We start from the raw sequence: 19,728 nt of genomic DNA on the forward strand, positions 1-19,728 counted from the left end.
GTACATAGGGGGTACTGTTTTACACGTAAGACATCGCCGAATACAAATATGTGTATTTTTTTGCAGTAAAAGCAAACAGTATTATGACATTCACAGTTAACATGTCACGTAGAACTAAAAAAAATGTTTAAAAATTCTTATTTTTCCCATTTTTTATATTTTATTCATATTAAATTATGTTTCATACCTAAATGTTTGATGTTAAATGAAAGCCCTGTTTCCCCTGAATAAAATGATGTATAATAAGTGTGGGAGCACATAATATGAAAGAGGTGAATTACGCCTGAACAGACATATAGCAAAAATTCAAGTTTTTGTTTAGGTTTTGTTTTGATCACAATGTGTACATTTGGCTCAGTCCTTAAGGGGGTTACTGTGCTGAAATGAACATAGGGTTCTTGATTTTTAGCACCTCACTATGTGTGTGTAGATCACTCACAATGGGTAGCACTTTTTTGTAACTTTAAATGCACTTTTATTTACCCGAGTCATCTGTAACTCATATTATTCAATAAAGGTTGCTTTTATATTCACTGCCTTTCCTTCCTGAAGTGCCTTAGTACATATCAGGTGTTTCCTGTTATGGTTCTATACGTCTATATAGTAACCTCTATTTCTGGGATTCCCCATTTATCTTTAAGTTAGGGTAATAACCCAGTGACAGTCCTTTTGTTTCAGCTTCTCACACATAACCAGTTCACCAACCTCACATATAAATAGAGACACACACACACACACACACACTGCCACCTTGATCCCTTGGAGCCACGCAGATCCCTTACGAGCCACCCTTGTAGTAGATAGATTGAGTCATGGCTTTACATGCTGCTCCATCCAAGTGAGATCATTAAATGATATTAACAGTTTGGGAAGCATTACACTGTTAACTCAAATATAAATATAAATAGTGATAATTGCAACAACCATGTATTCAATTTGAAGCTATTCATTGCTTATCAGTCTATTGCTCAATGGGTTAAAATAAGTTGCATGAAATTCAAAAATGATGTTCTTTAGATGAAGAAAAAAAAATCTCTTTTGATCAGTTTGATTAACATTAACTTCATTAAAAAGATCTGTGGGTAACAGATCATACCAGAAATCTAGATATAGAAGTAAACATCTTTAGAAAGCTTTGAAGTGTGACATCTTTAATGATATTCAAACATCCAATTTAAAACATTATATTGTTTCTATATCTGAAAGTCAATTTTGAATCATCCTTTTTTGTTATCAATTATAGACACAGACAGGTTCCTTTTCAAGTGAAATGCCTACAGAAGAAAATGTATAAAATTATTTTTAATTTTTTTCCACTTTCAGATGGATAGGAAAAAAAAAAAAAAGTGTGAGAACTTTCAAGAAACCAATCTGGATGCGGCATTGATCCTCTGCAGTTGTGCAGAAAAAAACTTAATTTATTTACTCGTCATGTCACCCGGAACAGACAGAAAATCAAAAATACATAAATATTCAACAAGTTTTTTCGAATTGCATTGCATGGAAATATTACTTATGGAAGAACTTTTACATCACAGAAAACAAACTTGCTATTTAAGAATCACTTTTTGACATAAATAAAGTACTTCTGTGATCCATGAAAGGCACTTACGTTAAATAAGGAAACTGTAGTCAAATACCATAACAACATATCTCTAAGGCTATGCTACTAGCTCAATTGGGTGGTATTTGTAATATTTTAGGCATATTGATATTTTAAGTAAACAACACCAACCTCAATATTTTAAGGTACCTTAATTGCTTGTTGAATGACGGTGTCAGCACAGTCCAACATAATTTAAGCAGTACTGTGATGTGGATTTACTACTTGTAATGGAATCTCCCTCTTGGAATCCCCTATTTCATATATTTACATATATTTGCATCTAACAGTAATTCAGACAGAATGTTGTAATTTTTATTGTCTATGTTCACCCTCCTTTGTAGAGTTATATTTTTCTGTTTTATGGTTGCCTGTATGATTCCTCAGATGATTTACATTAAATGTAATGTAGATAAGGGATGGTCATGGGTCTAAGCAAAGAATGTGGTTGTAGTTCCTTTAGGAACTGTGTATTTGCTGCCTGGCTCTGTCAGGGATTTTGGTTGCAGGATCTGCTTTTTGCCTGTACTCTTCCTGCTCCTGGGATCCTCTAAACAAAGAGCTAAGACTGTAAGTCACAAGTGCCTTTTAGCTGTATTGGGAGGCAATGCAGGCAAAGGGATCAATATCTGCCCAGAGCAGTGGTTCTCAAACCAGTCCTAATGGCTCCCCAACAGTCCAGGATTTATGTATCTCCCTGTTTTATTCCAATGGAGATACTAACAAAACCTGGACTGTTGGTGGGTCTTGAGGACTGGTTTGAGAACCACTGGCCTAGAGAAAAGAGGACAGGTAAAGTGATAGATATCTGCCTGGAAAGCATGGTGAGTCCCTGGAGACAGGACAGATGCTATAGTAATATAGGTTTAGATCCCAACCTGGGCGCTAATCTACTATGTTTTGTACTACCGTTGACAGCAATTCTCTTCTACGGGTGTCCAATCATCTCCAAGACCTAGTTTCCATCTGGAGTCTGCATCTGGTCTAACAAGGAGCTGGCTGAAGAGGACATCCTGGATGATCTGCTGGAAACCAGAGGAAAGGTTGCCAGCACCATAAGTAAAGCCTTGCTGGATTTACTGGACGGTGATAGAGGAAACAACAACTTGCAGAATTTTGAGTGACATGGAATTGACCCAGAAGAGTGGTTCACCTTCCCTGGACATGCTGCTGAAGCCTACCAAGCTGTCTTCTGTTGAATAAGCATATCGATGATACTGAGCAGGTTCAAACTGGTGGCAGGGGTGCCAAGTGTCCAAAGTGGAAGAGGGACTCCAGCTTTTTGTCCTAAAGTAATTTTTCCTGCTTACGGCTCCAGCAGTCTGGAGAAGTGAGGCTACTTGGACACTGAGTGAAGCGCTAGAGTATTCCCTGCATTGTAACTAGTCCCACCTCAGACATCATCTACAATAATGTCATGACCAGGGGTATAATGAAGCCCGTTACAACACAACTGGCCAGAACCTTTGATCCCCCTAGTAGAAATCCTGGCTTAAAATGCTATCTGTGCAGAATACTGAAGCAGAATACTGCTGCTGCGACAAACTGTCTCTCACCATTGCTCTATCAGGTTGAAGGGCAGGAATACGCTGTTTCTGTTGTCAGCAGTTTTGACACATTAGGAGTAATTATCCACCATGCAAAATGTGCAACCACAGCCTATGAAATAGCAGAAAATAGTAAGGTAGAGTGTCCACTACAGCTAGATTAGATTACATATCAGAGCCAAGCTCCATGTACAAATTTTATGACCTGTTACCATCTACCGGACAAGTATATCAAGCATAGTCAACAGCTAACAAAGCAAATATCAAACGTATGTAAACCTCTGAAAGATGAAAGATAAAATTGCTAGTATATAGTAAGTCAACATTAAGGCAAACATCTTACAGGATTGCTATGCTAACAATTAAACTTGCTGCTTTCAGCTAAATGTCAAATGCTCTAAAGATACAGAAGATGGTATTCTAATAAATTCCTGTAAACTAATTTACCCTAGTTAGGGCAAATAATAATAACAATAATATAAAAGTGTTTTTCAGAAATGGCAATGGGGTTTTCTCATTTTTTCAAGTATGACCTCATATACTGGTGTCATTTTTTTCCAGCTTATGTGATCATTAGATATGTGCAGGGCAAAAAAAATAAATTTCTTCCAAACCACACTGTCAGGAAAAAAATGTGCTCAGCAGAAATTAGTTCATTATTAGGCTTGGTACAGAAAATAATTTGCACTGTGTCTGTGCAAAATGACAACAATATTGCCTGGACTAATGGCTACGCAAAAACTGCCATTTTTGCAACAAAGATTTGACAAAATTTGATTATTAAATATCTGGATATTTGAAAAAATAGGTAGTGAGATAAACTAAAAATAAAGAAAATAGGGGATTTATCAAATACTGAAAGGAAAAAGTAAGTGGGAAATTAAACAACCACTCACCCCTTCTGTCCTGAAAAGAACAAAGCTTTCCCACACATACACTGTCCTTCAGTGTAAAAAAAAACATAGTGCCCCATCAGCTTCTCCCAATAGTGTCTGCAGAGGTAGCAGACAAAGCAAAAATTAAACCGGCATGACAAAACCCCTACAGTGAAAGGCATTTGAAAAAAAGGGGAGTTATAGCCAAAGGAGACATTTACATTTGGTTTTTTTTTTTTATTTACCTTCAGATTTCATAATACTTTTACAAGCCGAAAATGAACTTTGAAAGGAGAAGTGAATGAACCACTGAATCCTGGCTAGCAGACAATGATGCCTCAAATATTAAACTGAAGAACTGAGTAACCTAACTTTGGGAGATTGCACTTTAGGGATGTTACTTGCACCATTGGTTGTTTATGAACATTAGGGATTTATAATGTTCACTGTAACATTTCACTCACTCACTTTGGACAGTGGTTGGTGAACATGACAATAGCTGCTGGGCTACTTCCCAGTTTTACAAAAAGGTATCCATAATATCTATGCGGTGGATGAACAAGGGGTACCACTAGGTACCCTATAATTTTGCATTCCTGATGCCCCGGTAGGGAGTCAATGCCAATGGAGGGGTGGAAAGATAGATTATGGATTGCCTTTGCTGCTCCAAAATTCTTTCCTGCATGACTAAAGTGGATGTCCACCTCATGCTGACATCCTGTCATAGACAGAGGAAGCACTCTTTTCTCTTGCCTCTGCTTCAAAAGTTGGCTAGCTCTCACACTACCATAAAAATGCCCGGTAATCCTCCTCGCTAGTATGGTTTTCACCTTTATGTTGGCTTTCAGCATTGCAGCTTTCACTGCAAGATGTATAATGTATGCAGAACCGCATACAAAGGATCCATTTTGCACAGCTTTGACCATGTTAGCAGCTTCTTTTGTGACCATAAACCCAATGTGCAGATTGGAACCTGCCAGTTCTCCTAACCAATTTGACACTAGTTGTCAGATTGCATGCAAGATATTTGCTTGAAGAAAGTAAAGTTGGATATTTTTTCTCCAATCGGTTAACAAAAAACCAAAAAAAAACAAAAAACTTTTGACAACTGTATATTGATAAGTTCAAAATCACACCTCTGCTGATGTACTTGAGCCGGTAAATCCACGATCAAGAAAATGTGAGTGTGATACCAACTGAAGTGTATATATTTTTACGTATCTCATATCCACTACTTGTTCACCTATTTATTGTGTATTATTGGTGAAATTTAGAAGTTACATAGATACATAGCTGAAAAGAGACTTGCGTCCATCAAGTTCAGCCTTCCTCACATTTGTTTGTAATTGATTTCATGGTGTTAATTAGCTGCATTTTGTTTTCAAACATATTATATTGAGTATTTACTGTTTGCAGCACCAGTTACATTGTACATTTCTTTATTTATATAGATAAGTAAGTCTCACACTAGGATCTATGACAAAAGACCCATCAATCTCTTATGGTCCACTCAAAGTTGTTTTAAGTGTTCCTAGTAGTAGTCGCTGGGCAGATACAGAATAAAGCTAAAACTAGTCTCACATTAAAATCAATAACCAAGGCTATCTCCCACTCCAACAGATGTACAGCAAAGGGTAAACACACAACATCACTGCTGTCCTGTGTGCCTCAGTAGCTGAAGTCAAAGTGTCTAGAAGAAAGCTGCTTGAAAGGACAGTTGCTCTATTGTTATCACATTTTTTTTTCTCTGTATTGGTTAGTTGTCACTTGATCTATGAATAAAATCAGCATTTGGTAGCTGTCCTAACCATCAATCATCTTTTATTTTCCACCTTTTGGTTGGACAGGAGATTAAGACCACATGATTGAGCAAACCTCTTGTCCACCATGGCAAACTAATGTGCTTATTTGTCCAGAACCAGAAAACCCACCCTCTTCTCCATTCCAGCCCCCCCCCCCTTTTTTTTTCTGGTGCCAGGAATGGCATTCTGAATCATGAATGAAAATGAGCATGGTTGGGCAAATTGGTCTCCCTGAGATTCTCCTGTGTGGGAGTTTGGAAAATGGAATTTCAGCCAATCACCCCATCGTCCTTGATTCAGCTTAATTACTGTTCAGTCCGAAATAAATCTCCAAGTGTACTGATTATTTTATTGACCATGACTAGATGAAAGGATAAGCTGCTATGCAGAGAATATGTGCACTTTAATATGTCCATTGTGGTAGTCTTCAATATGTTGGTAAAAAGAATGCAACATTAAAAGTCTTATTTTTATTTACAAAGACAGTTTCTTTTTCCATAAATATATATTTCCATCCTGTGAAATGTATTTATCTCCTTTTTATTTATAAATGTATGGATATATTTAGTTTGGATGTAAAGCCCTTTATGCATAGGCATATGGATGTGCAAATACAAAAGCTATAACCCACCAAGGTAACAGGCAGAGAACATTGCATAAGGTCACTAAAATATATCAAGCATTTTCAGAATAGTTTAATCTTCAAAGGTTACATTTGTGTACAGGGAATTTATGCAGAAAGCAAAATGCTGATTTCACCATTAAATGTGTGTAATTTATTGAAATTCATAAGAGGGTATGTTTTAATCACCTTGTAATAGTAATACTGTACCAGTTCTAAACATCAATAAATCATCCAGCAATTTTAAAGTAGCAAGCCTAACAAGATCATTCTTTCAATAGATGCCCCCATATATTCATTGTTACGACACTCATCGCCAAATTAGATGAATCCGCCGTTTAGTCAATAATCCTCTTTTCCAGAAATGCAGGTTCTGCACGGCCGACCGCCAAACTCCCGAATGGAGTATAAGGGTACGCGGTAACTCCCGACCATAAAATCAGCCGAACTCCTTTCACGGCTAAAATAAACGAAATGCGCTTTCCAAGTAATAATTCCCCCCACAAACGAGACCAAGCTCCGTCTTGAGGGTAAAACAGGATTCTGTTTAATGGGGGCTACCTGCCCGGTATTTATGCAGGTCTCCCACCTGGTGGAAACTCCCCTAGGGGACCAGATGGAAGACTGGGATACTTATTGGACAGTAGCAAATCGCAGTGGCTTAGGTGTAAGCCCTCCCCATTACACACATAAATCCCTCCTCTCTATCCTGGAGATAATTGGGAAGAAACCTAATTATCTCCAGGGATAGAGGCAAATCGCCATTTTGAATACAGTAATAAAAATACATTAAAATACATAAATGTGGGGGCGGGGCCAAGCCAGCAAGCTGAGAGGACGCATGAAAGCTGGGCTCCTGCTTTACTTGCTGATTTTATACAAACACTTGCCAAACTAAAGAAACTACATACATCGGGGTGCACTACCTATGTCAGGGGTGACCTGGTGATCAGCCCGATACCAGAATCGAGTGTGCTGGCGACAGAGAGCCCAAGATGGATAGCTGCGGCCTACTGAAGGCGGAACCGAGGAGAGACGGCCGCTCTCCTCGCCCAAACACTGGAGGCACAGACCCATTGATGCCCTGCTCCCCCCCCTGGACTGGCGGGGGGTCATCCTGGTCCAGCCCTGAGGGGCAACCTCACCGTCCGGGCCTCTGGGGTAGAATCTAATGAGCGAGAGGCGACGCAGCCAGGCAAAATGGCCGCCGCCACGTGTGCTCGAGACATAGGGAAAACTGACCTTGAAGCCAGACTAGATGAGCTATTCGCCAGGTTTTGGAGGAAGATAGCAATCCGGGAGCAACAGGCCAAGATACACAGGTTCGCCACCATGGTGCCAGTGAACCCCCGGCGCAAGCGTACACCTCCGCTTGTAAAGAAAGCATGCAAACGGCGCCAGGGGCGGCAACAAGGAAGAACCAGAAAAGCCAAGAGAATGCAACCACCAAAGGCGGCAACCCACCCACGCAAGCGCCGGGTGAAACTAAACCTACCTGGGAAACGGCTGCGGCACACTGAATCAATCCAGGACCGGACACGGCTGAGGGATCCCGGACAGACTGCACCACACCTCTTCAGCCGACACCACACCTCTTCAGCCGACACCATCAAGCAGCAGACCTTCACCCGGGTATACCCCGCAAGAGACACCACCACCCGCTGAACATCGCCTCACAAGGCCTCCCTCAAGCTAGCAAGCCCGCCCTACCGGAATGGGGCACGGATCACGCAGTTGTAAAAACCTCCTGCGGTGTACAGAGCGGCTGGAGACACAATGACGGGGTGGCGGAGCAGATGGAACCCGGCAAAAGACCGCTAAGAGGCATCGGTTGACTGAGCCTGGCATTACCAAGTACCAAGTAGTGCAGAGCCTGGGCTTCTTTTATCATTTTTTTTCTTTTCATTTTTCTCTTCCCTTCTCAAATTAATATTAGCCCACTGTTGATGGACTCTGAGTTGCTTGACTGCAATGCCTTATTATTAAAATTATTGTTTTTATTTGAATTGTCTAGGCCTCATATAAATGTCCAGTGATAGAATGTCATCTGTATTGTAAGAAAATGTCACACACAACATGCTGACTAGCTGACACATTCACACTGCTAATGCCGGCAAGCAACCTTCGCTGTGCTTCATGCTATTTAACTACTCGACTCCCTGGATATTCTCACCTGTCACATACTCGGCTTAAGGCACCTGGCATTATTATTAAAACGATGCTCACACACCTACCCAGCCCTAGAGGCACCACGTAGACCTCAACCACGTTTAATCTCTGAAAGCTCATCAGATAACTCAAACTGTCTATTTTTTTCTTAATGTAGTTCCTAGCATAGATATCACTCATGTTACAGACAGTCTGACCAAATTTGACCTTTTTAAAAATGTGCTGTAAATGCTTGCCATGTTACTGAATATTCTGTATTACTCTATTGGCTTATATCTGTTGTCGTGGCGATATAAGTGTATCTGTAATTCTAAGCACTACAAAAATAAAGAATATAAAATACATAAATGTGAAAATACCAAATGTATGTGTTTCCTGTAACGTATCCCCAGATAGCCTGGATCTGAGTGCACATTTCTACCGAATAGCGCTCAGATCCAATGTACACAGTTCAATCGCCATGGAGTCAAATTCTCTCACAAGTCTTTCGGTATACGATTGACTCCATGGGACGGCTATCTGGGCGAAGTCCATACGTACGTTACAAACTCCCGAACGGACCGGTGTTCATATGCCTCGACGAAATAGAAGGCGGGCGGTAGTTTTCAGCGGTGTTCGGTAGATAAAGTGTCCGCTTTTAGTTCCATAGAATCCTCGCCGAACACCGCTGATCCTTCTCATGTTCCAAAATGGCCGCCGCCTCGTGGTCGGCATACGAACGATGACCACCCATACGGATGGAATGGAGAGGTGTCTGCGGTTAACCTCAACGTTCTAATTGGGGCCAAGAGGTTAACCAGCAGCGCACTCCTCTCCTGGGTGGCCGTCCATTCGGTAGTTCCAATCGGTATTTAGAGAAACACACGAACAGGGGCATACGGACAGGAAATCAAACTAAATAAAGGCAAACAGACGAACCAGCAATCTTAGTCTGTACAGATGGATCTGTCACATTCATGTTTCAATATTAACCAATATAATAGACTCATAGTTTCAATCTAATATATGCTGTGATTTAATAAGCGTTACAAATTATTTAATCAGGGGCTGTATTTTCCATAAGGCAGAGTAGGCATTTGCCTACAGATGCATGTCCACTAGGGATGCCTGTTTCCAACACTTGTTATGTGCCTTTTTGGAGCTTACGTGGACTCATGGGGAGATAAGTACCAGAACCCTTGACCAGTGACTCTTAAAATAATCAGCCTCCTATGCTAGACAGCAGAGATGCAGGGATAATTTTAGAGGGTTCTTTCCCAGATGTTGACTTTAACTCCAGTTGTAACTCCTATTAAAAACTAAGCACCCCCTATACCCTAATACTAAATGTAGCCTCAGTCTATCCCTAAGACCAGTGATCTTAAACACCCTTTATACCACAACTATAACTACAACTAAATAAATGCTTGGTTTTCACATATTTTACTCCTATATTCCTACCATCATCTCCATCTTCCATACTATTGAGTTTTTTACTGTTTTACATTTTTGTTATGTTAGTTTCTATCATGTGACGGTGATGTCACAGAACTGTTTTTTTTTTTTACCCCTTACTTAAGCAGCTATGGTCCCTTACATCCCCGAAACATTTTTGAGAAAGCCTATACTTAGGTGAAACGCGTTAAGTGTATTATTGATACTGTTTTATTTGTTTTTACTTTATTACTGTTTTTATTATATTTTATATAATTAAAGTACTTTTTTATTGGACCTGGTTATTCTGCTACTGGATCCCTGGGCTACATATCCTTGGATTGAGCAAACTGTGCTTTGCTCTAAAGCATGTGAGTAGGTTTTAATCTTTTTATTATATCTTTCGCTCCATAATAACGGTGTACACTATTGTGGTTTTTATTTAATTTCTTTCTATATACATACCTACAGAGAGATACTGACTACACCTATATCCTTGAATGGGGATTATACTACTTCACATGCTATTTTTGGAGCCAGTCTTTGGGCTCCACTACATGTTAGTGCACATTTTATATTTATACCGACCCCTGCTACTAAGTTCAATATGCTACACTATTCTATGATTTGTATCTGTTTTATTTTTATGAGGATTCCTTCTTCAACTATGACCAGATAAAGAATATTAACTGCACTATATCCTTATGTGGGGATCATATCGCCCAAGCGCATACGTTGGAGCTGCATTGAAGCTCCATAAAAATGTGAGTGCATATAACACCAGTTTTAATATACTACATTATATGTTTTTCCTGTTCTTTTTCCTTGTTGTTGCATATATCCATAAAATAACTATTTTATGTGCTGCACCTACACCCTGTTTTATCCAGTTTTTAAACCAGAAAAGAGATACTCCGTACTTGGTGATTGAGCTGCCATTGGACTGTAATCATTTTATACACGCTGAAATATATCCTTTTGCTTTTTTTTTATTTTTTATAACCACAGCTATAACTTCTCTTACAATTTGAATCCTCTTAACGTCCTATAGAATTTAACACTGAAATGAACCCCTCTCTAACATTATGCCTCCCTTAACCCTAACCACTTCTCAAATTTTCTTTGATCTTGCATTCACGCAGTTGCATACACTCACTATGCTCACAAATAATAATACAATTATATCTATTTAACCCCTTAAGGACACAGCTTTAATTTGATATAACATATATATATATATATATATATATATATATATACATATATATATATATATATATATATATTTATATATATATATAAATGCTTACTTATTATAAAAAAAAATACAGAAAAATGCAAAAAAAATGAAAAATATTGTTTTTTTTTACAGTTTTTGCAATCATAATGTGTGCCTAATTAGTGCAGGTTAAGGAAAGTAATTAAAAATAAATTCATTTATTTGTTCTGATTTACAGAATATATAATGTGTCTGGGATTTTCAGTTTTTTTTGGTAGTTACAGGTCACAAAGCACAAGGAGTAAAATAACATTTTAATGTGGAGCGATTTTAGAATTTGGTATGTTTGTCTTGTAAGCCTAATGGCCATAAAAGAAAACAAAATTGCCACACAAAAGTATATATTTATATAAAGTAGACATCACAGGCTATTTACCTAAGGTTGTTTTGACACTTTCTACGTAGCCATTTTACCGCCAACCTCTGCTAAATATTGAAGTAAAATTGTGTTTTTTGGGGGTTTTCGCACACAAACGTATAACAAAGAACTTCTCATGTGTATTTTGTAAAGTTGGTGTGTGCTATTCCTGTACAAAGTTTTATTATGTGTTCAGTTACTTCTGCTGAGTACAACGGTACCCCCATTATATGTCTTTGGCACTATTTTGTGAAGCTACAGTGCCATATAGGAGACCTGTCCTTTTCAGTATTCACAGTAGAATTTTGAGAGAGGGATTTAATGAGCCTATGCTTCCATTTGGGGTATTATAACAGTTTGACTGTTCAAAAACCCCCACAAAGGCCTACCATTTGTAAAAGTAGACACTCCAGGGTATCTCATAAGGTGCATATTGTGCCTTAACATGCCCCCATTTTTTTACCATTACATGCCAAAGTATGTGGTAAAAAATAATTTTGTGCATTTTTTACATACGGATTGCATTTTTGCTGGGCATTTTGTATATTTCATATGTGCCACTAAGTTCAAACCCCCCAAATTATGCTCAGCTAAGTCTTCTGAGTAAAAGGACACCCCCATTGTATGTCTATGGCACTATTTCGTGAAGCTACAGTGCCATACAGGAGACCTGTCCTTTTCAGTATTCACAGTAGAATTTTGAGAGACGGATTTAATGAGCCTATGCTTCCATTTGGGGTATTATAACAGTTTGACGGTTCAAAAAAAACCCACAAAGGCCTACCATTTGTAAAAGTAGACACTCCAGGGTATATCATAAGGTGCATATTGTGCCTTAGCATGCCCCCATTTTTTCACCAATATATGCCAAAGTATGTGGTAAAAAATTATTTTGTGCATTTTTTGACATACGGATTGCATTTTTGCTGGGCATTTTGTATATTTCATATGTGCCACTAAGTTCAAAACCTCCAAATTATGCTCAGCTAAGTCTTCTGAGTAAAAAGACATCCACAATGAATGTCTTTGGCACTATTTTGTGAAGCTACAGTGGCATATTGGAGACCAAGCCATATCAGTTTTTACAGAACTTTGAATTTTGACGCTGGGCCTATGTGCAATTTCCAAGCATCTTCGCAGGTTTTAAATTCAAACTACCCCACAAAGGCCTACCATTTCTTAAAGTAGACACCCCAGGGTATTTCAAAAGGCATATTTTGAACCTTAGCGTGGGATCATTTTTCCGCTAGCTTGTACCAGGTGTAGTGGTCATAAGCGTTTTTTCTGCCTTTTTGACACACAAAGTGAGTTTGCACAGTATATTTTGCAAACCTTATGTGTACCACCACTCTATAATACTTTATATGTTGCTCAGCTATGTTGGCTGAGTACAAAAATACCCCCGTATGTACCTTTGCCAGGTATATGTGGGCATCGGAGGGGCACATTTGGGACACAGCCATTCCATTTTTTTCAAACTTTAAATTTTTACGCTGTGCCCATGTCCCATTTTAGAGTATTTTACCAGGCTATATAATCCAAATACCCCATAAAGCCATACCATTTCTTAAAGAAGACATCCCAGGGTATTTCAAAAGGCATATTTTGAACCTTAGCGTGGGATCATTTTTCCTCTAGCTTGTACCAGGTGTAGTGGTAATGAGCGTTATTAAATTAATTTTTTAACTTTTTAAAACTTTTTTTAACTTTTTAAAACTATTTTTTAAACTTTTGTTTTGCTTATTAATTTTTTTAAAGTTTCCTAAACTTTCGTAAAACTTTTTTTTACAGATTTAACATTTTTCTAAGCTTTTTCTTTTACCGTTAACCCCTAACTAGCAGTAAGCAGCACTAACAGTAAATTCCCCATTTTCCCATAACTCCCACCCACCCCAGCTAGCAAAATATTTAATTATACAATATTTAAATTAGTTAATTAAATAAATTTAACCCCTGAGGGTTAACAAATAAATAAAAGTTAATCGTCAGGGGTTAAAAAAAAATTAGATCACAGTATAATACTGTGATCTGTATTTTGATCACTGTAGGCAGTGATAGACTGGCAGGGAAGGGGTTAATTTTTATTTGGACTGGGTAAAGGGTTTATTTTTTAAAATGTTTTACTTAAACGTTATTAAAGCTTTTTTTAACTTAATTTTTTAACTTTTTAAAGCTTATTTTAAAACTTTTTTTAATGTTAACCCCTAGTTAGCCTAACACTAATTCCCCCAATTCCCCGCTAACTTCCACCCTCCCTAGCTAGCTAAATTTATCATTTTAAAATATTTAAATTAATTAATAAAATTAATTTAACCCCTGAGGGTTAAAAAAAAAAGAATTAACCCTCAGGGGTTAAAAAAAAATCAGATCATATTAAAATGTAATCCCTGCCAATTGATCACTGTAGCCAGTGATCAATTGGCAGGGAAGGGGTTAATTATTTATTAATATGGGTAAAGGGGGGGTAAAGGGGGGTGGGATTTTAATTGTACTTTATTTTTTTAACACCAGGGGGCAGGATCACTGAAGATCCGTCTCCCTGCACTTCACACTGAACCCGGAAGTGCAGGGAGGCGGAGGTGAGTATGCAGAGCACATGTGCCCGCTCAGACATGCTGTCAGAGTGGGCACATGTACAAGGGGCAGCCCGATTCGGTGCTCCCAGTCTGCCTCTAATACAGAGGCAACCGGAGCACCATTAACCCCACGATCGCCGCGATTGCGGCGATCTGGGGTTAATTTTACCGCGTGACGGACGAGGTCCGTCATCCGTCGTTAAGGGTATCCCCTGGATGACGGACCTCGTCCGTCACCCGTCCTGAAGGGGTTAATTAGGCAGATACTGTAGACAAACGCTGTTAGACAAACTTTCCAAATAATTTATCCCTAGAAGTCAACATTACAGTATGTAGGAATTTATGTAGATATAGTGTTATCACATAATACTTATATAACACTTATTTACTATTTATTTAGAAAGATTTTCTAACAGTATTGAATAATTAAGAAATCTTATTAAATTCAAGCTATGACCTGAATATCTCTAATATCTATGCCATATTAAGTTGTTCAGTACTGTCCAAAAGGTAAATAAGCTATAATAATCCCAATATACTATATGTATGATTAGTTTTCTTTTCTGCGATATATGACCAAACTTTAAAGGAAAAACAGGTAATTTTCTGGGGTATGTGTTGAAAGGCACTCTATTACTTTCTGTAGTCAATTTTATTTTTTAGCACTTTGTTCTAGAACAGTACATGGTGTGTCTTGATAAATATAGCAATAAGTATACAAAATCATATTTTAATGTAATCAGTTTTAAATTTTTTGTTTGCTGTAATAAAACAATCTCACATTCTTTCTTGCTACCAATGATATATTATTTTATGGAGTACTATGACAGAAAAAGCCATGAAGAGAGAATAAAAGAAAACTACAAGCACCTTAATGGCAAAAGCAGGAGTGCCCAAACACCATCCCACATCAAGTTGTCAAGCCATTTTAGCACAATTTACCTGGGTCCCTCCAGCTTCCTGTAGCCATGTCAACTGCATCTGACCACATGCATTGTTTGAACGCATCAGCTGATCACTCCCAGCCAATGAGCATGATGCTGCACCGGCTATGCTTTACTGCAGAGAGACAACCGCCTTTTAAAACATTCAGACTGTGGACATAGAAACTATGTCCTGATGTATAGGTTTCAATTTTCCGCAACTTAATGGTTATTCATTTAATTGATCTTGGTTGAATGATGGATACGTTAACCCTACTGAGAATTTAATTTTCATAAAAACACCCATTTCAATGTTTTCTTAATTATGTTGTAGAACACATACCACAGCATGCAGCCTTCTCAGAGGTGGGTGACATATTTAATCATAGACATAAGTAAATGACAATAGATCAGTTCTGGAGATCCTTTGGTAATTGATCATTGATACTCACTGGGCATTTGACCCATTTGCTCAATGGCCAAGAATGTATGGTATGGTATGAAGAATATGTGGTATATTTTAGCTAAACGCATAGTTTCCTGTACTCTGTAATTTGCCTTTTTTTCTTTTATTTTACAATCTCATTATTTAACATAGCATGGCTTGGATAGATCCAAGCTGGGCATGAATAGTTAGGCTCTTTTGGGAATCTGATCTACAAATTCAACTACTGCTACATTTTATCCAGCTTTATTGTCACGGTTCTCACCGTGCCATCCAGACGATCCACAAGTGCCAAACAGGGGATCCTTCTATGTCCTGGGCCTGCTATACTGCCTCTGAACTACAGCAGATTATGTTCTCTTGAGTAGTTCTATCCCTATTATACCTGGCTATATCTGCAGCACTAGGGGGCTGGACTTTTTCTGTGGCTATTGCCTGTGCTTCACCCGAGGCAAATAGCTCATTATCTGCGTAAAAAACACTGCCTCTCCCTGAGAGCAGTGTCAGTTCTTTGATTCTGGTGATCGTGTGTTACTGTTTTGTCTCCTGAACTTGTTCTTCAGATTGACCCCGGCTCCTGACCTAGGCTTTTCTCCTAGTTTATGCTGACCTCTGACATCCTCTGACTTTGGCTTATGCTTGTGCCCTTGTCTGTACTGTGAATTGGAGCACCTTTCCTGCACAGCCCCGAGCACAGATTCACAGTCCTGGTGGTTTATTACCTGACCTTGGACTGTGGACATCTCTGCATACTGGACTCCCACCTCAGCTAAGATCCCTGACCTTTATATCCTCTGCACCCTTTATCCTGCTGCAGGTTCTATTGAACATGAAGAATTAACATGCTTTTTCATAGTTTATTCTACAAAGAAAATAAATATAATTTACACAGGGATGGTCAAGTGCAAATATTGAATTAATTAAATGTGGCAGTCACAAACTGATGTGTTCTTAAAAAAAAAAAAAAAAAAACACTCTAAAAAAAAGTCTATTTTACTACCATTCATTTAAATGTCTTCAAAGTAAAAGTTTATTTATTTAGCAATTGGACACATTTTATTTTTAAGAGCAGAATATGATGGGCTGCATGTTACTAAGTTTGCAGCTTTTTATTTATTTTTATTGCTGATAAATCTTTTATGTGATATATTTGAGCATCACTTACAGCCATGCTTACTTTCATATAAAGTAGATTTTAGTGCTGGTTGATGATGTTTCACCAGCAATTATGGTGCAATCTGGCAGACAATTACAGCACAGAATATTAAACCTGATTGAGACAAACAAATAGGAAGCTTATAGGCAGTTATTAAAGCTATCTTAATAAGTAGGGCGAAGGCTGTCTTTAATATCTAACCTGCTAGCCATCAATCTGGCTGAATCCTCAGTGTATTGGCTTCCCAAATATGCATTCCATTTATTGTAATGAATTTCCCAGCCAATCCTTTGAGGATTTAGCCAGATTGAATGCTAATCGGTTACACACGAATAGGAACTCAACAACGGCATTCTTCTCAAAATACTTTATAGGCAGATTCAGCTTCTGTGCACTCTCTGTGAGTAGCACTCATGTTAATGATCTGACAAATAAAATCCTATAGGTTAATTGTCTACTCCTAGCCTGGAAGTTTTATTTTTCAGGCCTAATGAGAGCTCAGCATCCTCCCCCCTTCTCGTACACTGAATAGGTAGCTGAAGTTCTCTCCCAGGAGTGCTGTTCCAAAAGAAGATGCAAAAAACACAACTTTTCAGTTTATGAGTAGAAAGGTGACTGCTAACTGCCTGTCTGTCAACCTGCCTGGCTAGGAAATCCATTACACTAAATATCTGATCATGGGGGGAGAGGGGGTTATTCTGCCATCTGATGTCTGAACATGATGGCATCCTGGTTTGAAAGGTACATTCAGACCCCAAAAGCTTATTCTAGTTATAAATGTATCTCAGCTGCTGTCAATAGTGCTGTACACAGAGTAAGTTAAGCAATACAGAATGTTGTGATCCAGAGAGAGTCAAAGAAGGATTTTTTTTTATTTTACTTGTTTATACTGAAAATACTTCATTTGGAGCATTCCCAGAGTGTCTTCATTTTTGCTTTTTCCTGTCAAGCAGTAAAACAGCTGGTATGTGGACCACCTAATCACAAAATTTCTAAAAAAAAATATCACATTTTTGTGCATATTCTTACTTTACCATGTTTCACTTTGACCCTTTCTGAAGTTGTGTATGGCTGTTACCGCTATCCACGTCGATGTTCGTCTGGTACCTGACTACTCTGTGTTTTTCTCCATCTTGGATGGGATCTCTTAACCCTTCAATTCTATGCATTGCACTCTTCCTTGCATTGCACTCTTCCTTTCCTGAAACATTGATAAGTTGGGCTTATTTACCATGCCTAACGAGCAACCAATTTTATTTTTCAAAAAGTGAGGCAATGAGAGATTTTAAAAGCAGGTTTGTTAAAATTAGACTTTTTCATAATTATTGTACCTCCAATTAATATACATTCAAGAAGGGTTTATTTACTACAGTGAGAATTGTCTGGAATTCACAGTGATTCATATAGAATATGCAAACATCTTCATAAATTAATATGAAGGAAAAATACAAACCAGACAACTTGAAGCTTAAGAAAATACAAAACACTGATTAATAAAAAGAAAATAAAAGTTAAAATTGCAGTAAAATAAATGTCTTAATATAGAACACATTGTCACATTGTGTACAGCATAATCATTGTCAAAATATAACATTTTAGAATGTATGATTCTTTTATAATTAGTATTAGAATTTAGAAACACTTTTTTTTTTTTTCCATGAATTGTTTTATTTTTTCAAAAAAAAATAAGGGGGTACAGAAAGGAAAATAGGGGGGGGGGGAAACATTGCAATAATCCAAGCCAAAATAAGACAAGAATAGCAGGCAATGACCGAGATCGTTACATAAATTACTGACAACAGTGCAATAGTACAATATAGTGCGATACAGAGTAGTGCAGTATAGTTCCAAACTTTTTCTCCCGCCCCTGCACAATCCTTGTTTATGCATAGTCACTTTTGCCTACAACGTTGCTATTGGGATACTTAGGCTTGTATGGGATACCTATTTTGTTAACTTTTTCATATTTCTGATGAAGTTTGCAATTTTTATTTTTTATTTAATATATATACTATATGTTCCTCATAGTATTGTTGCAGTCTGCTCCATTTTTCCCAAATGAATGGCTTAACAGTCAGATTGCGCTATATTGGTGTGTGCGTACCTTTCTGATCAGACCTAATCCTATGTCTACGCTGGTGTGTTTGCTTGTCTATCCCTGTCCGTCTGTCTATGTATTCCTTTGTTCAGGCCATGTATGTTGGGTAGGTATGTTTCTAGAGCCTATGAGAAGCATCTTCTTGAGATATCCGCCTGTATCCTCTATGGTATCTATCCCACAGTGCTTTGTAAGTTAATTAGATGTGTGGCTTCCAACCAAGGCCTCCACGTCTCTTCTAGTTTCTTCCTTTGGGTGTGAGAGTCCGAGGAGAGGATTTCGTATCTATAGTACTGGTACACTTTGTCCTTCAACTCTTTGTTTGTCGGGCCATAGGTGGACTTCCATCGGAGTGCTATGAGGTTTCTGGCTGCCAAAATTATTATAGTAGCTAGTCGCCTGTCTTTCCGTGACCAAGTGTCTGGGAATAGCAGTAGTAAGGCAATTGTAGGGGTGAGGGAGACGTCATCTCCCGTGCCCAGTGCTATCAGAGTCGAAACATAGGACCACAGTGGTTTGATTAGGTCACAATCCCACCATATATGCGTCATATGGCCCGTTTCAGCATTGCATCTCCAGCATTCGTCTCCTACTTTTGGATATATCTTATGAAGCTTATGCGGTGTAAGGTACCAGCGGTAAACTAATTTCTTATGGGCTTCTATATGAGAGAAGCAGGCTGTGGTACCTCGCAATGCATCTAATGATTTCAGCCACTGATCTTCTGTGAGCTTGGGTATTCCTTCTTGTTCCCATTGTGAAACATATTTAAAGTGGCGTGGTGGGTGTCTCTCAAGTAGGGCTTGGTAACATAGAGTTAAAGTTTTCGGTGCTGTCGGTGCTGAAAAACATCTATTAATGA

This window comes from Pelobates fuscus, chromosome 9 (genome assembly GCF_036172605.1).
Source record: "Pelobates fuscus isolate aPelFus1 chromosome 9, aPelFus1.pri, whole genome shotgun sequence".
Classification (NCBI taxonomy): Eukaryota; Metazoa; Chordata; class Amphibia; order Anura; family Pelobatidae; genus Pelobates; species Pelobates fuscus.